This window comes from Bos grunniens, chromosome 7, assembly GCF_055505025.1.
Source record: "Bos grunniens cultivar Pamir isolate PY7600 chromosome 7, Bosgru_T2T1.0, whole genome shotgun sequence".
NCBI classification, from domain to species: Eukaryota; Metazoa; Chordata; class Mammalia; order Artiodactyla; family Bovidae; genus Bos; species Bos grunniens.
In genome coordinates this window covers 56,163,343-56,183,132 of record NC_141171.1, presented here as the reverse complement: position 1 = coordinate 56,183,132, position 19,790 = coordinate 56,163,343, and the positions used below count along the sequence as shown (strand labels likewise).

Sequence of the window (19,790 nt, the reverse complement as noted above, 5' to 3'; positions counted from 1 at the left end):
TCCCGGAGAGATGTCAACAGAATATGCTGGTTCTAAATAAATGTGCCTCTGTGACTGGTATTTTTGATGGACCTAGCTGTGCTTCTGCTTTCAGATATCACGCCCTTCTGTGATCATAAGAAAAAGCAGGGCCATCTTTTAAGACAGGGATAATTTTTGCTTCACTAAGCACTATTTCTTAAATTTGTTTGTAGATATTAAATTTATTGGTTAATTTTTGTGTCATATCATATTATGCAGAAAAGTTTAAAGGATGCTGGTTACCAAAACAGGCTCTGAGGTCTAAAGGAATATGATTGGTTCATAAAGCTTTCAGAGCCAGATGATTATTTCTTCTTTTTTTCTGCCTTCTTGATTCACCTCTCCAAGAAAATATTCTTTGCCTCTTTCTACAACTTGAGGGTTAAGATGTATATTTGGAGGTACCATGAGGTACATCATCAACAGACATTGAATGGGTGTGTACCTGGACCAGAGTAACTAGAATGATAGAGGGTATCAGATGGTGGGGTCTGAATGACAGTTGGAAGGATGATGGCTGTGATACTTAGACAAGAACAACCTGGGATACAGGATAGCAGGGGCAAGGTTTACTTTCAAAGAGTTGAAGCGTGGTCAATTGAAATACGAAACTACTTATGTTGCGTAATTAAGCTAAGGGAACTAGCATCAACATGCAGGTTCAGACTCCTAAGTATCTCTCTTATCTTTCAGTTTCTCTCCATGTCAACTCTCCACCACTCTGGTCCAAAGTCATTTTCATCTCTTGCGGGGAATACAGCCACAGTCTCATAACTCATCTCCCTATTTCACTTTTGCTCCTCACTAAATCATGTCTTTGTTTTCAACCTGTTGATAATATTACATCACTTTGGATAAAGTTGAATTTTAGACAGTCTAATACCCTGAATTATCTTGTTATTCATCTCCCGTCTGCCACATCTCCTTGCCCATGCTCTCTGCTTCAGCCACAGTGGAATTCTTTGAGAAAGATGATATTCAAGCATCCATATTATTTCATGTTGAAGTCTCTGCAGTGTGTTCAGTGTTTTGGAATCTTCAGATATATTTCTCCCTTTGCTTGCAACCACCCTTCCTTCTTTAAGAACGCCACTGACTCTCCTCAATGTTCTATCTACCCATCTATTCATTCTCTAGACTTCACACACACACACTCCTCCCTTCATGTCCAGGCTATATCCTTCAGTTATGGGCTCTGAAGTTATGGCACCATCTACCTCTTTTCTAGTTCCTTCCTTGTAATTATGTATAGGAAATCTATTATCACAGCTTCCTCAAACATTCCATGGAGGAAGACTGCCTCTGTTGCACACTACTGTACTGTAGCCCTTCATATTCATTCATAGAGCTAGTACAGTGGTTAACACATGACAAGATGCTTTCTTCATCAGTGTGAGTCAGTGGTGAATAAAGGAGAGAATAAAAGGAAGCTAACTTTTCCCTATATGCAAGAATTCTAACATTAGAGGTTGTCAGAAGATAAATTGGACTACTCTGTGCGTGTGTGTTTCTGGGTTGGGGGGGCAGGCAGCAGTTTTCCCTTACTGTAAGTATTCATGTAGACATGAGAAAACCTCTTAGTATGAGTAATGCAGTGGCATATGAAGCACTAAGTGGGATAACTGGACTCCTTAGACATTCTTTCAAAGCAAGTAATTCTAAGGGTTGTAAATTTTTTTAAAGCTTTTAGTGGGTGAGAGGAAAAGTAGTTTTGATTAAATGTTTAGTATGGAAGAGATTAATATTTGCTCAAAAATGAATATTTTGAACATCTGGCTTTCTAATCTATGTAGAAAGGTTTGTGCCCTGTGGAGGCTATGCCCCTGAAGGTGGATAAGGGTGATATTCATTTATTCATTCATTCATTCAACAAATGATTCCTCTGCTGGAGGCATGGCCGAGAACAAGAAATAAGCTCATTCCTCTCAAGATGCTTCTATCATAGTGGACATAAATGCAAAATACATGAAAAAATAAATACATAAAAACCTAATAAGTAATAGTTAATAATGATAATGGGGAGGGTGGCTTCCTTAGAGTAGTCAGAAAAGCTTACTGAAAAATGTGGACTTTAAGATGAAATTGTATAGCTCAAGGAATACTACTTGGTACTTTGCGGTGACCTAAATGGGAAGGAAATATAAAAAAGAGGGAATATATATATATATATATATATATATATATCTGATTCACTTTGCTGTACAGTATAAACTAACACAATATTGTTCAGTATATACAGTAGAAACTAATACAACTATACTCCAATAAAAAAAATTAAAAAGATGAAATCTAAATGACAAAGATGGAAAACCTATGAGAAGTTCTGAAGTAAGAAGATGAAGGGATGAATGGACCCTTAGATACAGTAGTCATGTATGGATGTTAGAGTTCGGCCATAAAGAATTCTGAGCACTGAAGAATCGATGTTTTTGAACTGTGGTGTTGGAGAAGACTCTTGAGAGTCCCTTGGACTGCAAAGAGATCAAACCAGTCAATCCTAAAGGAAATCAGTCCTGAATATTGATTGGAAGGACTGATGCTGAAGCTGAAGCTCCAATACTTCAGCCACCTGATGCTAAGAACTGACTCATTAGAAAAAACCTTGATGCTGGGAAAGATTGAAGGCAGGAGGAGAACAGGACAACAGAGGATGAGATGGTTGGATGGCATCACCAACTCGATGGACATGAGTTTGAGCAAGATCCAGGAGTTGTATATGGACAGGGAGGTCTGGTGTGCTGCAGTCCATGGGGTCACAAAGACTGACATGACTGAGCAACTGAACTGACTGACTGACTGACTAAGGCAGAAAGGAGAATGGAACATTGGATGGGGAAAATGAATGCCAGCATAGATGGCTGAGAATGAAGAGAGTGGTACTTGGTGAAGTGGTGGGAATGGACCAGACTAGATGAAGCAGGAGTTGTTACTATTGTGAGAAGATGGAATTTCATCCTAATGAAATAAGCAGTCATGGAGGTCCTGAGTAAGAAGTTACCCCTCAGACTTCAGTTTTGCCCTCTTATCTTTATTATAAAAGCTTTTAGATCTGTTTACCCCAGAACTTGGGCTTCCCTGATGGCTCAGCAATAAAGAATCTGCCTGCAGTGCAGGAGATGTGGGTTCAATCCCTGGGTCAGGAAGACCCCCCTGGAGTAGGAAATGGCAACTTCACTTCAGTATTCTTGCGCCTGGGAAATCTTATGAACAGAGGAGCTTGGTGGGTTGCAGTCCACAGAGTTGCAAAAGAAGTTAACCAGATCCTTCCTGAATAAAAAAAAAAAAAAAAATCCAATCCCTCCCAATACTTCTGAATAATCCCAGGGAGTGATGATATGTCTTGGATGTTTTTCTCCTTTCTTGGTCTGCCCCGTTGCTTCTAGCTCCTCCTCTAAGGGGAAGAATGTTTCATCCAGAAGGGACTTTTTGTCACCACCTCTCCTTGTCATTTAATTCTTTCCCCTTGATTCTGCTTTAAAACTTTGATCACTGTAGTCCCCCACCACCACTTCATTCCCAAGACAATGCTAACAAGAGACTAAAAGCGAGTTTTAGTGGATAATAAACTTTCTTTCCTTAAAACTTAAAGATAATATACAGTCATGTCAACTGAGATGTGCAGAATTTGACTTAAAAACTAGTTATCACTGTCTGCTCCCTGCAAGTTGATTATCTCTCCTCTTTCATAGTAGGCTGTGACCATTGCTGGACTGTTGCTTATCGTGGCCCAGACTTTTGCCACATTGATGTTGCCTCTATTTCTCTCATTTTATATATTCCACCAAATTTTTGTTTCATGGCCTGTTAAGGGAATCTGCAATATTTTCTGGCATTTTTGTTACAGGCTGTATTATGTTCTTCCCAAATTCCTATGTTGAATTCCTAACCCCCAGGACCTCAGAACATGACTATATTTAAATATACAGCAAGAGGTAGTTCAAATGAGGCCATTAGGGTGGACTCTAGTCCAGTGTGAGAGGTGTCCTTATAAGAAGATAAACTTTGGACAGAGACTCACACAGAAGCAGAATGGCACGTGAAAAAAAAGACAGCCATCAACAAGCCATGGAGAAAGGTATCACTTAGATCTTGGACTTCTAGCCTCCAGAACTGTGTGAAAATAAATTCCTGGTTTTAAGCCACCCAACCTGTGGCACTTTGTTATAACAGCCCTAGGAAACTAATGCAGCCTTCCAGCCTCCTCCTCTGCCAGTTTTTTTTTCAGAGATGCACTGTTTCTCATCAAGGTCCTCTGCTGCTGCTGCTGCTAAGTCACTACAGTCGTGTCAGACTCTCTGCGAACCCATTGACAGCAGCCCACCGGGCTCCCCTGTCCCTGGAATTCTCCAGGTAAGAACACTGGAGTGGGTTGCCATTTCCGTCTCCAATGCATGAAAGTGAAAAGTGAGAGTGAGGTCGCTCAGTCATGTCTGACTCTTGGCGACCCCATGGACTGCAGCCTACCAGGCTCCTCCACCCATGGGATTTTCCAGGCAAGAGTTCTAGAGTGGGGTGCCATCACCTTCTCCACTCAGGTCATTAAACCAAACACTTATAACCCAAGCTTGCTGTGTTAGTATTCAGTTCAGTTCAGTTCAGTTCAATTCAGTCGCTCAGTCGTGTCCGACTCTTCACGACCCGTGAATTGCAGCACGCCAGGCCTCCTTGTCCATCACCAACTACTGGAGTTCATCCAAACCCATGTCCATTGAGTAGGTGGTGCCATCCAACCATCTCATCCTCTGTCGTCCCCTTCTCCTCCTGCTCTCGATCTTTCCCAGCATAAGGGTCTTTTCAAATGAGTCAGCTCTTCGCATCAGGTGATCAAAGTACTGGAGTTTCAACTTCAACTGGAGTCTTCTCCAACACCACAGTTTAAAAGCATCAATTCTTCGGCGCTCAGTTTTCTTTATAGTTCAACCTCACATCCATACATGACCACTGGAAAAACCACAGCCTTGACTAGACGGACCTTTGGCATGGCCACGTTAACTAATATCAAATACATATTTGAATGTCAATAGAATGATCAAGAGAACTCTGTAAGTGATCCCTTTTAAGAAAAGGAAGGATCTACCCTAGAGCCATGTTCACCTCTCTGAGACATTTTGGGCATTTTTAGGGCAGTCAGATCATCTCCTGTTTCTAGCCATCAGTGCCTCAGAGGTATTGCTGGGTGACTTTACAGTGCCCCACTGGTTTCCTTTACAAACCCAAGCTTGAGTTAAGGCTCTTTTGAGCTCTAAAAGCACCCATTTACAAATATTGATGTTCTTGGTGTAGCAATCAACCCAGGGCATTTCACACCTCTCTGCCAGTAGCCACCAAAGTCAGCCCAAGCAAACCTGTAGCCAAACCAGATACAGAGGTGTGGCTGCATTCTTTGCTTAACCATAACATGCAGGAAGTGTGTCAGCCTCTAACATCTTACCCACTCAGCTGGGCCAGTCTAAATTCCACATATTTATCAAATATTGTAAAGTAATTAGCCTCCAATTAAAAAGAAAAAAAAAACTTAAAAAAATATTTTTGGGCCAAGTCTATCCAAAATACTTGAGATATTTTATCCCACTTGGTCTTAATCAGAACCCCAAGATATATGAGTTACCCCACTTTATAGATGAGGAAATGGAGGTGTGGAGGACTTCCGTGACTTAGCCAAAATTGCAGCCAATATAAGGTGATGCTAGGTTCACAGATTCAGGTTAATGTGCCATGAAAGTTCTAGCTGTTATCTCTCTGTGAGGCTTAATTGTCAGACTTTGTGTATTTCTTCAGCCTTCACTCATCCCTCACTTCTCTCAACTCCTGCATCAAATGTTGCTAGAGCCACTGGCCACTTCTTGTGGCTCATCTGGTTTTTTGTTTTTTTACCGGAGTACAGTTGCTTTGCATGCTGTGTTGATTGCTGCTGTATAACAATGTGAATCAGCTGTATGTATACATATAGTCCCTCAATCTTCAGCCTCCCTCCCACCCCCTCCCCACCACATACCACCCTTGTAGGTCATCACAAATCAACAGGTTAAGATCCCTGTGCTATACAGCAGCTCCTCATTAGCTATCTATTTTACAGGTAGTAGTCTGTCTATGGTACTTTCTCAATTTATCTCACCTTTTCCTTCCACCTCTGTGTTGTGGCTCACTTTGAATTTTCTACTTAATATGTGCTGCTCTAGTGGTCCCAGTGACATTGTAACTTTTCTGTGATGGAAATAGTACTTACTGTACCACATTCAGGGCTTGGCTCAGCAGTAAAGAATCTGCCTGCAGTGCAGGAGATGCAGGAGATGTGGGTTTGATCCCTGGGTTCGGAAGATGGCAAGCCACTCCAGTATTCTTGCCTAGAGAATCTCATGGACTGAGAAGCCTGGTGGACTACAGTCCATGAGAAGACAAAGAGATGGACCCAACTGAAGCAACTAAGCTCAGCACCACACCGTGTTCACTCTCTAGTCTTGCATTCAGTGGAACCTCCATGCTTGTGACTCCCTAGGAGCTCAGGGAAATCTTTTTTAATTTTCCTCTGGAATCTCTCATAATGACAGCAAACAAAGGATCATTTGAAGGACATTATTTGAGAGCTTCCCTGGTGGCTCAGTGGTAAAGCACCCACTTACCAATGCAGGAGACCTGGGTTTGATCCCTTGGTGGGAAGATACCCTGGAGGAGAGCATGGCAATCCACTCCAGTATTTGTGCCTGGGAGATCACACAGACAGCCCAGAGACAGTCCCTGTGGGCTACAGTCCACAGGGTCGCAAAAAAGTTGGACATGACTTAGTGACTAAAAGACAGCAATAGTGTTGAAGGAGCAACAGTGGGGGCCTACTACTCAGAATATCACAGCTTCAGAATCAACTTTTAATTCATGCTAGCTCTTTGGATCTAGATGAGCTACTTTAACTTCTCTGAGTTTAGCTTCCTCATCTATAAAATATAGGTAATAAATACCCCCTCAATGATGTACTGTGAGAACTGGATGTGGGACTAGGTCTGAAGATGCTTCATAAACTGGAAAGCACTATTCACACACAAGAGATACTTTTTCAGCATTAGTAGCTATACTATCAATATTGAGTGACAATGAACAGCATCTCTCAGTCTTACTTTCTCCATGAAAAAAAGAATGTGGTGGTCTACAAACTTTCTTCTTGTTTTAACACTTCTGAATTCCTCCTTCTGGGGAGGGTGAGGGTGCGTGGGATGGGCCAGGGTGGCTGTGTGGGCCAGACCTTCCAAAGTGAGAACTGATGCCTTGCATTCAAAGGGCTTATCACTCACATCCCACTTGCCAGCAACAGGATCATATCTCACATGGGGGCTGTCTGTCTTCAAGGAAGAGGTGGTGTGGTTATATGAATCGTGTTGTCGCCAGTACAGATGGAGAAATGCCACTCTCCCTGAGTTTATGGCCCTAACGACTCTTTCCCGCACCGCGTACGTCAATCTGCAACTGCATGTGATGCCTTCCAACTCTGGTCCCAAAGATGAAAAAATAAAACCTGAAGATGAATATTTTCTCACTTTCCTTTCTTTCAGAAGGGAATGGTTTTCCAAAATACCTTCCCTGTACCCCCAAACACAAATTCCTTGGTATGTCTCTCTTCTCTTAACAAGAAAGTGCGAACGAGGGCATGTTAACAGAGGTGGAAATGGAACAAACCTATTCACGGTCTGCCTGCTAAAATTCAGGTTTACTTAACATTTAACAGCAGCTCTGAGAGTGCTAAAAGGTTCTGGAGCTCTCCCCCATGGCATTAGGTATGAACATGAAGGTAGTTAGAACTCTGTGTTCCTTGACCTTGCTGCAACTTAGTCTTGAATAAATTGAAGCAAAATAGGCCATGTAATCACAGACTTTGGTTTCTTCTCTAGGAATGATGACAGTTCTAAAATAAATAATTTTCACTACTCAAGTGTTCTGCTAGTGAAAGTTTATTTTCTTCAGAGAAAATGGTTCTTAAATATTTTAAAATGTCTAATTTCTCTACAAATTCCCAGAAATGGAGAAGCTAAATGGAGAGGTTGAAAGAGCTGGACTGACTTTAGGGATGACAGCCCTTATGAATACCAGTTATTTTCCAAGTTATCTTTGAAACAGAGATGATTTCACAAACGATTCAATTTCTTGACCCCAATGGCAGTGCCTTGAAAATAACTATGGAAAACACTTGACATGTCTTTGTCTGAAGTCCAAAATCCTCTGTCATTTATCTCTATATCATCCTTCTGGTCATATGTTTCTTTAACCTTCCAGGTATCCTGCATTTTGGGTGTACAAGTCACCAATTTTTTTTTTTTCAACTATTCAAAGCATCTCACACTTCCTTGCCTTTTATACCTAGTGTTTCTCTAGCTTGGAAAACTCCTCCAGGCATGGAAATCTTTTTTCATTCTTTAAGTCCCCACTGTAATGCCACTTTCCTCACAACATTGCTCTTGAATTCCTGAATGGAATATTCATCCCATATTTAATATTTAGTAGTTCATTATTTATAGTGCTACTAAATATTTCATTTTGACCTGTTTAGAAGCTATGAATCATCTGTCTTGCTCCCTTTCTCTGAAAGTAAATATTTTAATCAAGCAAGTTGGGCTCATTCATTCATTCATTCATCCATTGAACAAAATGAATTCATCCATATTAATAAACCAGTATCTCTGTATCTTGCCTCATTCTTTTCCAAATATGTATTTGCAATATCTGTCTTTCCCTTTTGATCACAGGAAACTAGAGGACAAAAAAAAAAAAAAAAAATCACATGTTATTAAGCTCTGAATTCCTTAGCTACTTTTAAATGGTGGGTGCTTCACAAACATGTAGTGATTGGACAGACAGATGGATGGGTGGATGGACAGATGAATGGTTAGATGAATGAAATAGGCAAATAGCAAAAACTGATGGAATAAATCATGAATTAAGAGCATTATCCTTACCGTGCCTTAAGACAGTCGCTTTTGCTTGGAACCCCTGCAGTGTGTCTGTTGAATATCTATCACTTTGGGTTACTCTTTTTGTGTGCTTCATTGCCCTTCATTTGGGGAACCATGTCTTACTCATTCCAAGTAATCTGTTTGGTCCACGAGGCTCAGATGAGTTCACTAATTCCCAAATTTTGTCACACAACCCAGGCCTAATAGAGTATTCTGTTTACTCGGGGAAAAAGATTGATCAGGAATGGAAATAAAAACTAATCTGGGCCAATTAGTCTCTTCCCAAGAAATTGACAGTTAGTAGGGGAGACTCTCTTTTTGTCCTAAAGGACAGTGAGTAGAAAGTTGATATGAGCTGGAGCTACAGAAGACTTTGTTTCCACCATCAGAGAAAGAGTTTATTTTTATTTTTTTAATTTTTTTAAATTTTATTTTATTTTTAAACTTTACAATATTGTATTAGTTTTGCCAAATAAGAGTTTATTTAACAATAAAGCCATCCTGGGGAAAAAAATGGGACTGAGGGACAGAAAAAGAAAAAAAAAGTGACTATTATATTTGAATCATGAGATATAGCCAAGCCTGTAGCCTACCTTTCAGGATATGAGTAAATAAATCCTCTTATTTTTTACATTAGTTAATATTCAATTACTGTTATTGTAAAACAAAAGAATTATGACAGGGGGATCTAAAGAAATTGTCCCAGTATAGTCACTTTTTATATTAAACACTTTTATCTCTAAGGAAAATCACTATAATCGGTTGGAAATTAAGTCAGGTACTAGGAGACAAAAATCGCTTAGAAATTAAGGCATATAGAAATCTGTACATCTCTGCCTTCCCTTGAAACTTAACCCATGCAAGTCCTTCATTCCCTTTTTTCTTGCTTTCCCCACCAGTTTTATTGAGATGTACTTGGCACACAAATTTGTATTAGTTTAAGGTGTGCACTGCAACAATTTGATAGATGTATGTATTACACAGGGCTTCCCTGGTGGCTCAGCGGTAAAGAATCTGCCTATAATTCAGGAGACCCGGGTTCGATCCCTGGGTCAGAAGATCCCCTGGAGGAGGGCACCGCAATCCATTCCAGTATTCTTGCTTGGAGAATCCCATGGACAGAGAAGCCTGGCAGGCTGCAGTCCATAGGATCACACAGAGTGGGACATGCCTGAAGCAACGAAGCAGCAGCAGCAGCACGTATTGATAAATGACTATCAAAGGAAGCTTTAACATCTACCACCTCACATAGCTGCATTTTTTTTTAAGTGCAAAGTCCCATAAGTCCTTTTAAACTAAATATCTTGTTTCTTTTCCCAAATACCTAACTTGCCTCCTTCTCCAAGGCCATTCCTATGACTCACATCCCCATCCTCTCTCATCTCCACTCCAGTGGCAGCCCCCCAACTAGAACCTTGTCCTCAACGTGTTCATGATAATTCTCTACCCAAGGCCAGGGTGGTCTCTCTGAAGCACAGTATGTATCATATTAATTTTTTATCTCAAACATCATTGTCCCTCATTACTCTCAGAAAATAAGTCCAAATCTTTTTGCTTAATTTACAAACTTTACTTTCTGGTCATCTCTTATCTCTTTCAACTCTCCCTAGCCTGACTTTTTGCAGCAAATTTGATATTTTTAAAACATTTCCTGAGGGTGCCATGCTCTTTCTTCATTCTAGGCCTTCTTTTTACATTCTCTTTGCCTAGAATGCCCTTTCACCAGTTATGCTCTGAAATAGTTCCTACTCCTTTGCATTGAATAATGCCCGCCAGCCATTCATGTCTATCTGGAATTGCAGAATAAAACCTTATTTGTAAATAGGGTCTTTGCAGAAGCAATTAAGATAATTATTGAGATGAGATTGTATTAGATCAAGATGGGTACTAAGTCCAACAAGGATGTTCCTGTAAGAAAGAGAAAAGGACACATAGAGAAGAAGGCAAGATGAAGGTGGAATCAGAGGTTGGAGTGATGCATTTATAAGCCAAGGAACACCAAGGATTTCCTGTAACCACCTGAAGCTAGGAGAGAGGCACGGAACATATTCTGTCTCAGAAGCTCCGGAAGGAACCTATGTGGACACTTTTATTTTGGATTTCCAGCCTCCTGACCTGTGAGATTGCATGTCTGTTGTTTTAAGTTAACTAGTTTGTGGGACTGTTACAACCACCCTAGAAAATAAACATACCTTTCTTTGGATATCACTCTACATGGTACCTCCTTTGCAAAGCCTTTCCTTATACCACTAATCTGAATCAAATACCCCTTTGATATTTTTAAAAAAAATATAGGATCCCTAGGATGCTATATTTTTTTCTCTTTCATTATGTTTAAATTTCTTGTTTGCTTGGATTCTAGGAAGCTATACTACACAGCCTTCCACAGATGTGTGCTTAGGACATATCACAGTGGCCAGTGTGTAGCAGGTTTCCACAAGCAAGCTTTGACTGATTCATTGTGCCTTATTCCTCTCCCTCTTTTTGGCATCAGAGTACATCATGAGAAATGCTGGGCTGGAAGAAGCACAAGCTGGAATCAAGATTGCCGGGAGAAATATCAATAACCTCAGATATGCAGATGACACTACACTTATGGCAGAAAGTGAAGAGGAACTAAAAAGCCTCTTGATGAAAGTGAAAGAGGAGAGTGAAAAAGCTGGCTTAAAGCTCAACATTCAGAAAACTAAGATCATGGCATCTGGACCCATCACTTCATGGCAAATAGATGGGGAAACAGTGGAAACAGTGTCAGACTTTATTTTTGGGGGCTCCACAATCACTGCAGATGGTGATGGCAGCCTGAACTTAAAAGACACTTACTCCTTGGAAGGAAAGTTATGACCAACCTAGATAGCATATTCAAAAGCAGAGACATTACTTTGCCAACAATGTCTAGTCAATACTATGGTTTTTCCAGTGGTCATGTATGGATGTGAGAGTTGGACTGTGAAGAAAGCTGAGCACCGAATAATTGATGCTTTTGAACTGTGATGTTGGAGAAGACTCTTGCGAGTCCCTTGGACTGCAAGGAGATCCAACCAGTCCATCCTAAAGGAGACCAGTCCTGGGTGTTCATTGGAAGGACCGATGCTGAGGCTGAAACTCCAATACTTTGGCCACCTCATGTGAAGAGTTGACTCATTGGAAAAAACTCTGATGCTGGGAGGGATTGGGGGCAGGAGGAGAAGGGGACGACAGAGGATAAAATGGCTGGATGGCATCACCGACTCGATGCACATGAGTTTGGGTGAATTCCAGGAGTTTGTGATGAACAGGGAGGCCTGGCATGCTGTGATTCATGGGGTTGCAGAGTCGGACACGACTGAGTGACTGAACTGAACTGAACTGAAAGTGATTGATACATTGCAAGTGGTCTTTAGATGTTGTTTAATTAGTGATGGAGTCTGTAAATTGGCTCATGCTTCTACTAGTGGCACAGACCATTGACTCTGGCTCTCACCTATCCTAGGGCTTCCCAGGTGGCTCAAGATAGTAAAGAATCCACCTGCAATGCAGGAGACCCGGGTTTGATCCCTGGGTGGGGAAGAGCCCCTGGAGGAGGGCATGGAAACCCACTAGAGTATTCTTGCCTGGGAAATCCCAGGGACAGTGGAACCTGGTGGGCTACAGTCCATGGGGTTTCAAAGAATCAGACACAACTGAGCTACTAACACTTTCACTTTCTCACCCATCCTCAGCCTCACTAAATAGAGGAGAGCTTTGCTGAAGGTGAATGTCCAAAAGCCCTTTAAATCATGTGTAACAGCCATTCTATATCCAATTTTAGGGAAAATAGCCAGATAACTAGACAGTCACATTAGAACAGAGAAATTCTGATTCCATATTAATCATTTCTGCCACTGAATCCTATGACCCTATTAACACTGGGACAAAAACATTCCTATCTTTCAATTATCCATTTAAACAAAATGCTCTTAGTGATCCTGGTGATAAATAAAGGAAAAACTGTTGAGAGGGTTTAGGCAAGATGACAAGGAGTGTGGGGCAGTGGGATTCTAAGGGCACATATTCCAGGGGAATCTCAAGTGATGGCAGATAGCTGTGGTTGTCATGAGCTATTATTAGTCTTCTTGGTCATTTCCAAATGCATCCTACCTCATCAAAAACATATTATGGAGCCCGCAAACCAGTAGGTGATGTGAAAACTAAATGAAAAAAAAAAAAAAAGAAGAAGTAAAAGAAGAACTAGAGTGCATACCTGTTCTGAATAAAACAAGAGAAAATGCAATTGCGTATTACGATGAGTCAGTGTTCTACAAAAGCCATGGAGTTGGCCATGCAGTTGAGAGTGAAAAGCAAAAATCTCTGGGAATGGAGAGGCAGGCAAAAATAGCAACATATTTTTTCTTTCAAAATTTCCACTTGAGGAGTGTTTGGAGTCCTGGGATTTCCAGATTTCTCCTGAGATAAATAAATGATGTCTGCTCTCTTTATGTGTGTGGAATAAGCTTACAGAAATATATGTATATCTCCATAGCATCTTCTGAGAGAAGATGAAACTTTTCTTCTTAGTAAGACTGAAAAAGAAAATGTGTTGAAACAGTATATACTCTTTGGGAATGGAAAAATACAAGACAGTGTTTATGTTAAGTAGATTCAAACAGAGGAGTAAAGAAGTCTCTACACTTTTACTTCAGGTGGTACCCTGTGTGGTTAAATACATCGACTTTGCAGTTACACTGACTTGGTACAAATCTAAGATCTATTACTAACTCATCTGTATAACCTTGGACAAGTAATCTCAGTTCTTCATGTTTCAGTAGCAATCTATAATATGGGAACAAATAATATATATAACTCATAGGTTGTGATAAGAGAAAAAGGAATTATGATATAAATAATGTAAAAAAGTATACAGCACACAGTATACACTCAATAAATATAACCTCTTATTTTTAATGTTATTCTTATACGGATTCAGCAATAAAAATAGAATGATAAAAAAGAACTAGGTACAATAGTCAAATGCTCAGAATATAGGAACTGGAAGCCCCTGTTCCTTTTTGGTTGTGTGCTATGAGGGGGTGATTGAATTTCTCTAAGTCTCATTGCCTTCTTTGGTAACAGAAGACAATGACAGCACCTTTTCACAAGGTTGTTGTGTTATACAAAACGCTGACTTGATTACGTGGTGCACAGTATTATACAAGGTCTACAAATAGCAGCTCTTTCTATTACAGACTTAGAACTCTTATGAATTGGCTGTGAGAACTGATTGCTTTCACAAAATACAATATGTAAAGCAGTAAAGGTTTTAATTTCATGAGCCACGAAGAGGAAAAGCCCATTAGTTTAGCCTTTTAAAGAAAACAAACCAACAAAGGAAATAACTATGCTAAAAAAAGATGAAAGAAGATATTGAATTTTTAACTGTAGGATAAGGCATATTTCAGTCTTCCCGGGTAGCTTAGTCGTAAAAAAAAAAAAAAAAATAATCCACCTGCCAACGCAAGGAGATGCAAGAGATGCAGGTTTGATTCCTGGATAGGGAAGATACCCTGGAGGAGGGCATAGCAACCCACTCCAGTATTCTTGCCTGGAGAATGCCATGGACAGAGGACCCTGGGGGGTACAGTCCATGGGGTCACAAAGAGTTGGACACAACTGAGCAACTGAGGACACGAGGCATGGTGTGTGTGTGTGTGTGTGTGTTCCCTATAGCTACCAGTGTGAGGGTAGGTGTTCCTTTCTCAGACTTTATTTGGGGACAGAACAAATACTGAGGTTGCACAAGCCTCCTCTGTGGACTTTTGGGGTATTGTCTTTCACCTTTAGAAGCAGCTCAATGGGTGGAGCCATGTGCTAGTTTGGTCATTGGAAGCATATACAATTTTGAAAAAACGTTTAAGAGGAGAACATGGAGGTGACTGGTGACTAAAATGTTTCACAAAAATCAGGTTTTGGTTGGATTTAAAAATGTCAATTCAATATGAAACTCTATAGCTAAGCATCACGGTCTGATAGCTGAGGTCCCACCATTAAGGCTAGAAGGTTATTCCTATGGACACCATTTAAGATGGCTTGAAAGCTATGCTAAGCATCAGAGGGAAGAACAATAACTATTCTCTATAAGCACATATGTATCAGGCATGATACTGAGCATTGTTCTCCATTTAACCCTAGCACAATGCTCCGAGATAGGTAACATGGTGGGTATTTATGACCACCCTTGGCTTCAGGTTTTTGGGTTCTAATCTCAGCTCTTCCATATTCTACCTGACTGAACCAGAGCACAGAAAGCCTCCATTTTATCACAGGGCTAATAAATCTGCCTTCCTGGCCTCATCTCAGGATTGTATAGCACAATGAATATAGAGATTCTAGCACCATACCTGGAGAAGGCAATGGCACCCCACTCCAGTACTCCTGCCTGGAAAATCCCATGGATGGAGGAGCCTGGTAGGCTGCAGTCCATGGGGTCGCTGAGGGTCGGACACGACTTGGGCGACTTCACTTCCACTTTTCACTTTCATGCATTGGAGAAGGAAATGGCAACCTGCTCCAATGCTCTTGCCTGGAGAATCCCAGGGACGGGGGAGCCTAGTGGGCTGCCGTCTATGGGGTCACACAGAGTCGGACACGACTGAAGTGACTTAGCAGCAGCAGCACCATACCTGCCAGATAGTAATCGGTCAATAAAAGGAAATTATAACTTGTTATCCTCATTTTACAGAAAAGAAAATAATGACTTAGGAGAGGACAAAAAGGGATAAGACTCGGGGCCTTAATTCATAGGGAATTTGGCAAGATGTTATGAAATCCATATTTATCTAGGCACTGCCTAGTTTCTCAATTCTCGGTCCACAGCCATGTTTATGAGAATTTTTCCAAGAGCTACCTCACCCATCCCCTCATGCTGTCCCACTTAACATTCTCCTTCCTGACACTGACTACAAGACTGATTGCCACATATGTGATATTTAGCAGGTAGCAAGTTTGGCACTGAACTTTTTATAGACATTATTTTCATTTTATTGCAATAAGAACCTATGGGATAGATAATGTTTCTAACATTTGAAGATGACATATGTGATGCATAGAAAGAATGAATTATTTTCCCCAAATGTCACAAACAAGATAGTAGAAGAACAAGGATTTGAACTTGGTTTATTAACTTTAAAGCTCATACTCATAACATATCACTCCCCATATTAACCTGTAGCCTTCTGCTGTTATTGGATCGGAGACACTGAAATAAAATTTAAATATAAGAATGAGCAATGAATACCCTTTTTAGGATCCAAATACTCACTAAATACAGACCTGACAAAACATGACTCATATGCTGCTCCAAGACCTTGCTTGGAACTGAAAACATGACACTTTTTTTTTAAAAGTCTTAATGTTGTATCAGAATTGCTTTCAACAAAGACCCATGATCAATCAGAGTTCATAAACAAGATGTATACTGTTTGCAATCTCACATCTAGTTTGTCACAATGATTTTTTTACAGGAGGAAATCCCATGGAGAGAGGAGCTTGACTGTCCATAGGGACACACAGAGTCAGACATGGCTGAACGACTAAAACACACAGACACACATGCATAAATTGAGAAGGAAAGTTATTTTTCCAAGATCACAGCATTTCGATGGCAGATGCAGCCTGGAAACTGGGTCCCAGACTTCTGACACATGCTCTTTCCACAAATCCTAAACATTTATCCTGATTTATTTTGCTCTATGGGGACCCTGCTTGTGATTGGGCAGTCTTTGGAAATCACAAGTGAGAAGCTACTAGCAGCACACACATCCTGGGTATTTGTGAACAAACTTCCAAGTCTTGCCATGGAGAGGACATACACCACTTTTCAATTAATATTTCTGTGTGGTTCTAAGCTTTCTTTTAACCTTCTGCCAAAATATGGCACTTAACCCAGTTTCGGATACAATCCCCTGGCTAATTCACATGGTTTGATCTGTCCTAGTCATAAATTTCTAGTTAAAAGGAACATAAGTTAGGTTGGCTAATACTGGCAGCATCTCAGAAGGTATCAACATCTGAAACAGCACCTGTGGTAGTCACAGTAGGGTAACTGCTATAAAAAGAACAATTCCTGAGCCAGGGGCTATTATTGCATTAACAATAAAAACCAGTTTTGCACTGCCTGAGGTACACAGATGGCAAGGAAAGGATTGATGGTGGAGGGTGGCCACGTTTCACACAATAATTCAGGGTCTCCTGTAACTCTGCACTCATCAGGTAGATGGGAAAAGCAAAAGATATTCGAGATTTCTGTGGGAGCATTTTTAAGGCCAAGGACTCAAAGCGACACCAATTTCTTCCTATTTTTATTGTCCAGGTCCCAGTCCCATGATCGCAATTAACCATAAGGAAAGATGGGTGATGTGGTGTCTAGCCAGGTTCCCAGGAGGCAAAAGTGTTGGTACACAGCTTGCTAGTGTGTCCGCAAAGCCACTAAATTCCTTCCGCATCACAATTCAGATGCACATAGACACATATACCTACAGAACTGGCTTGAGTAAGGGGACATTCAAACCCTGGCCATACATTAACAAAGAAAACTACAAATCAGGCTATTTTTCATCTGTGCGTGAGCTAATAAACATTTGAAGCCACGGAGGATAAAAATGTATCAATTTTAAATAGGAATGGTTTTTTATCAATTAATTCTGATTCTAGGTACTGACCTGAAGTTAAGCAAGTAGAAAATGCACAAGAATATGTGTAAAAAGATGCTCATTACAGCATTATTGGAATAGGAAAATAGTAGATTAAAACGCACATCAATAGAAGATTGATTAGATAAATTATGGTGACTTTATACAATATAGCACTCTGAGACTTTAAATACAACAAATTACTTTCACATACAGTAACATTTCTATAATAACAAGTAGAAAAATAACAAATATAATTTGTGTACATTTATTAGCACCACCCTGAGCCACAAGCATTACGTGAAGGCTGTACAGTGGAGTTGAACAACACAGTAGCCCTGGCAATACCTCAATCAATGTATGTTTTTACATCTCTATGTAACTCCTCTCAGTTCTGTTCAACGGATAGGGCCTTACAAACCTGGAGAGCAAATGTAATTCCATCTCTTTTATTTTATTCAACTAATTGCTGGAGTTTCCACCTACCATAATTGTAGAAAATTCAGAATCTCCTTCAAAGGCCCTTCCATCCCTTTGGATAATCCAAGGAAGTTGGGAGCATGAATGGCCAGGACATGGGGATGTGTGGAAAAGGGGTAATCTATTTGACTTCCGCTGCCTATGTGAAGTACACTACAGTGTACTTAGCATACACTGCCTCTCCATGGAGTTACTGACAAAAGCTCCACATGGTCTGAGACACAGTGTCAGTCTTCTCTCATTTGGCATCTGCCCCAATCCACCATTAAAAAAGCTTTTAGGTGATGGGACAGCTTATCTCTAAATTCCTGAAACAAAATTTGTCCAATTGCATGAACTGTCCCTTATCAGAGACATCACTCACCAGTTCTTCTGAGGGAGGGTTTCCTCAATGATTTCCCATTATTTTGTCCTTCTAAGAAAGCTTCTCTAAGGGATTTCAGATTGTGCCCAGGTGAGCTCTTCCTAGAGGAGGGGGGAGGGAGAAATTCCATCAATGATCAGTGATTCTGGCATCACTCACACTAAAAAACAAGCACGCAAAAATCTTACAAAGGTAATACATGTTTATATCCACTTCTATAAAGTCCTTCTTTCTCTTCATAGATATATATGTATCATGCACTTATATTTTTATATCTTATCCACATGTAATCTATAAAATATATATACAATATATATGAAGAGAGATATGTCTAAAGAACCTCTTGATGAAAGTGAAAGAGGAGAGTGAAAAAGGTGTCTTAAAGCTCAACATTCAGAAAACTGAGGTCATGCCATCTGGTCCTATAACTTCATGGCAAATAGATGAGGAAACAGTGGAAACAGCAGCAGATTTTACTTTTGGGGCTCCAAAATCACTGCAGATGGTGACTGTAGCCATGAAATTAAAAGATGCTTGGTCCTTGGAAGAAAAGTTATGACCAACCTAGACAGCATATTAAAAAGCAGAGACATTACTTTACCAGCAAATGTCTGTCTAGTCAAGGCTATGTTTTTCCAGTAGTCATGTATGGATGTGAGAGTTGGACTGTAAAGAAAACTGAGTGCTGAAGAATTGCTGATTTTGAACTGTGATGTTGGAGAAGACTCTTGCGAGTCCCTTGGACTGCAAGGAGATCCAACCAGTCCATCCTAAAGGAAATCAATCCTGAATATTCATTGGAAGGACTGATGCTGAAGCTGAAACTCCAAAACTTTAGCCACCTGATGTGAAGAACTAACTCATTTGAAAAGACCCTGATGCTGGGAAAGATTGAAAGCAGGAGAAGGGGATGACAGAGGATGAGATGGTTGGATGGCATCACCGACTCAATGGACATGAGTTTGAGTAGACTCTGTGAGTTGGTGATGGACAGGGAGGCCTGGAGTGCTGGGGTCGCAGAGTCAGACACCACTGAGTGACTGAACTGAACTGATTGTTACCAAAGAAGACAACAACAAAAAAATGCAGAAAAAAATTTGTTAGTTAAATAAATTTATGTAATAGCCCTAAATTAGAAACAATCTAAGCATCCAAAAATAGTAAATGGTTTGGTAAATTATACAGTTATTGAATTGACTATTTTGTAATCTTCCCAGGTGGCTCAGATGGTAAAGTATCCACCTGCAATGCAGAAGACTGAGGTTCGATCCCTAGGTCAGGAAGATCCCCTAGAGAAGAGCATGGCAACCCACTCCAGTATTCTTGCCTGGAGAATCCCATGGA

At 40.4% G+C, this 19,790-nt stretch overlaps 1 long non-coding RNA gene across 16 annotated transcripts in view; it reads right to left on the bottom strand.

Annotated features, from left to right (window-relative positions):
- The window catches only part of LOC147369591 (uncharacterized), a 676,540-nt gene that overhangs the window by 91,674 nt on the left and 565,076 nt on the right, over positions 1 to 19,790 (bottom strand). For 12 of the 16 annotated variants that reach the window (XR_015168516.1, XR_015168514.1, XR_015168513.1 and 9 more), the window contains one exon: positions 18,447 to 18,547. This is a non-coding gene — a long non-coding RNA (uncharacterized LOC147369591). Of the gene's footprint in view, positions 1 to 15,480; positions 15,596 to 16,092; positions 16,171 to 18,446; positions 18,548 to 19,790 lie in introns of those variants that run through there. The other 4 variants (XR_015168525.1, XR_015168526.1, XR_015168523.1 and 1 more) reach the window with 4 other exon arrangements.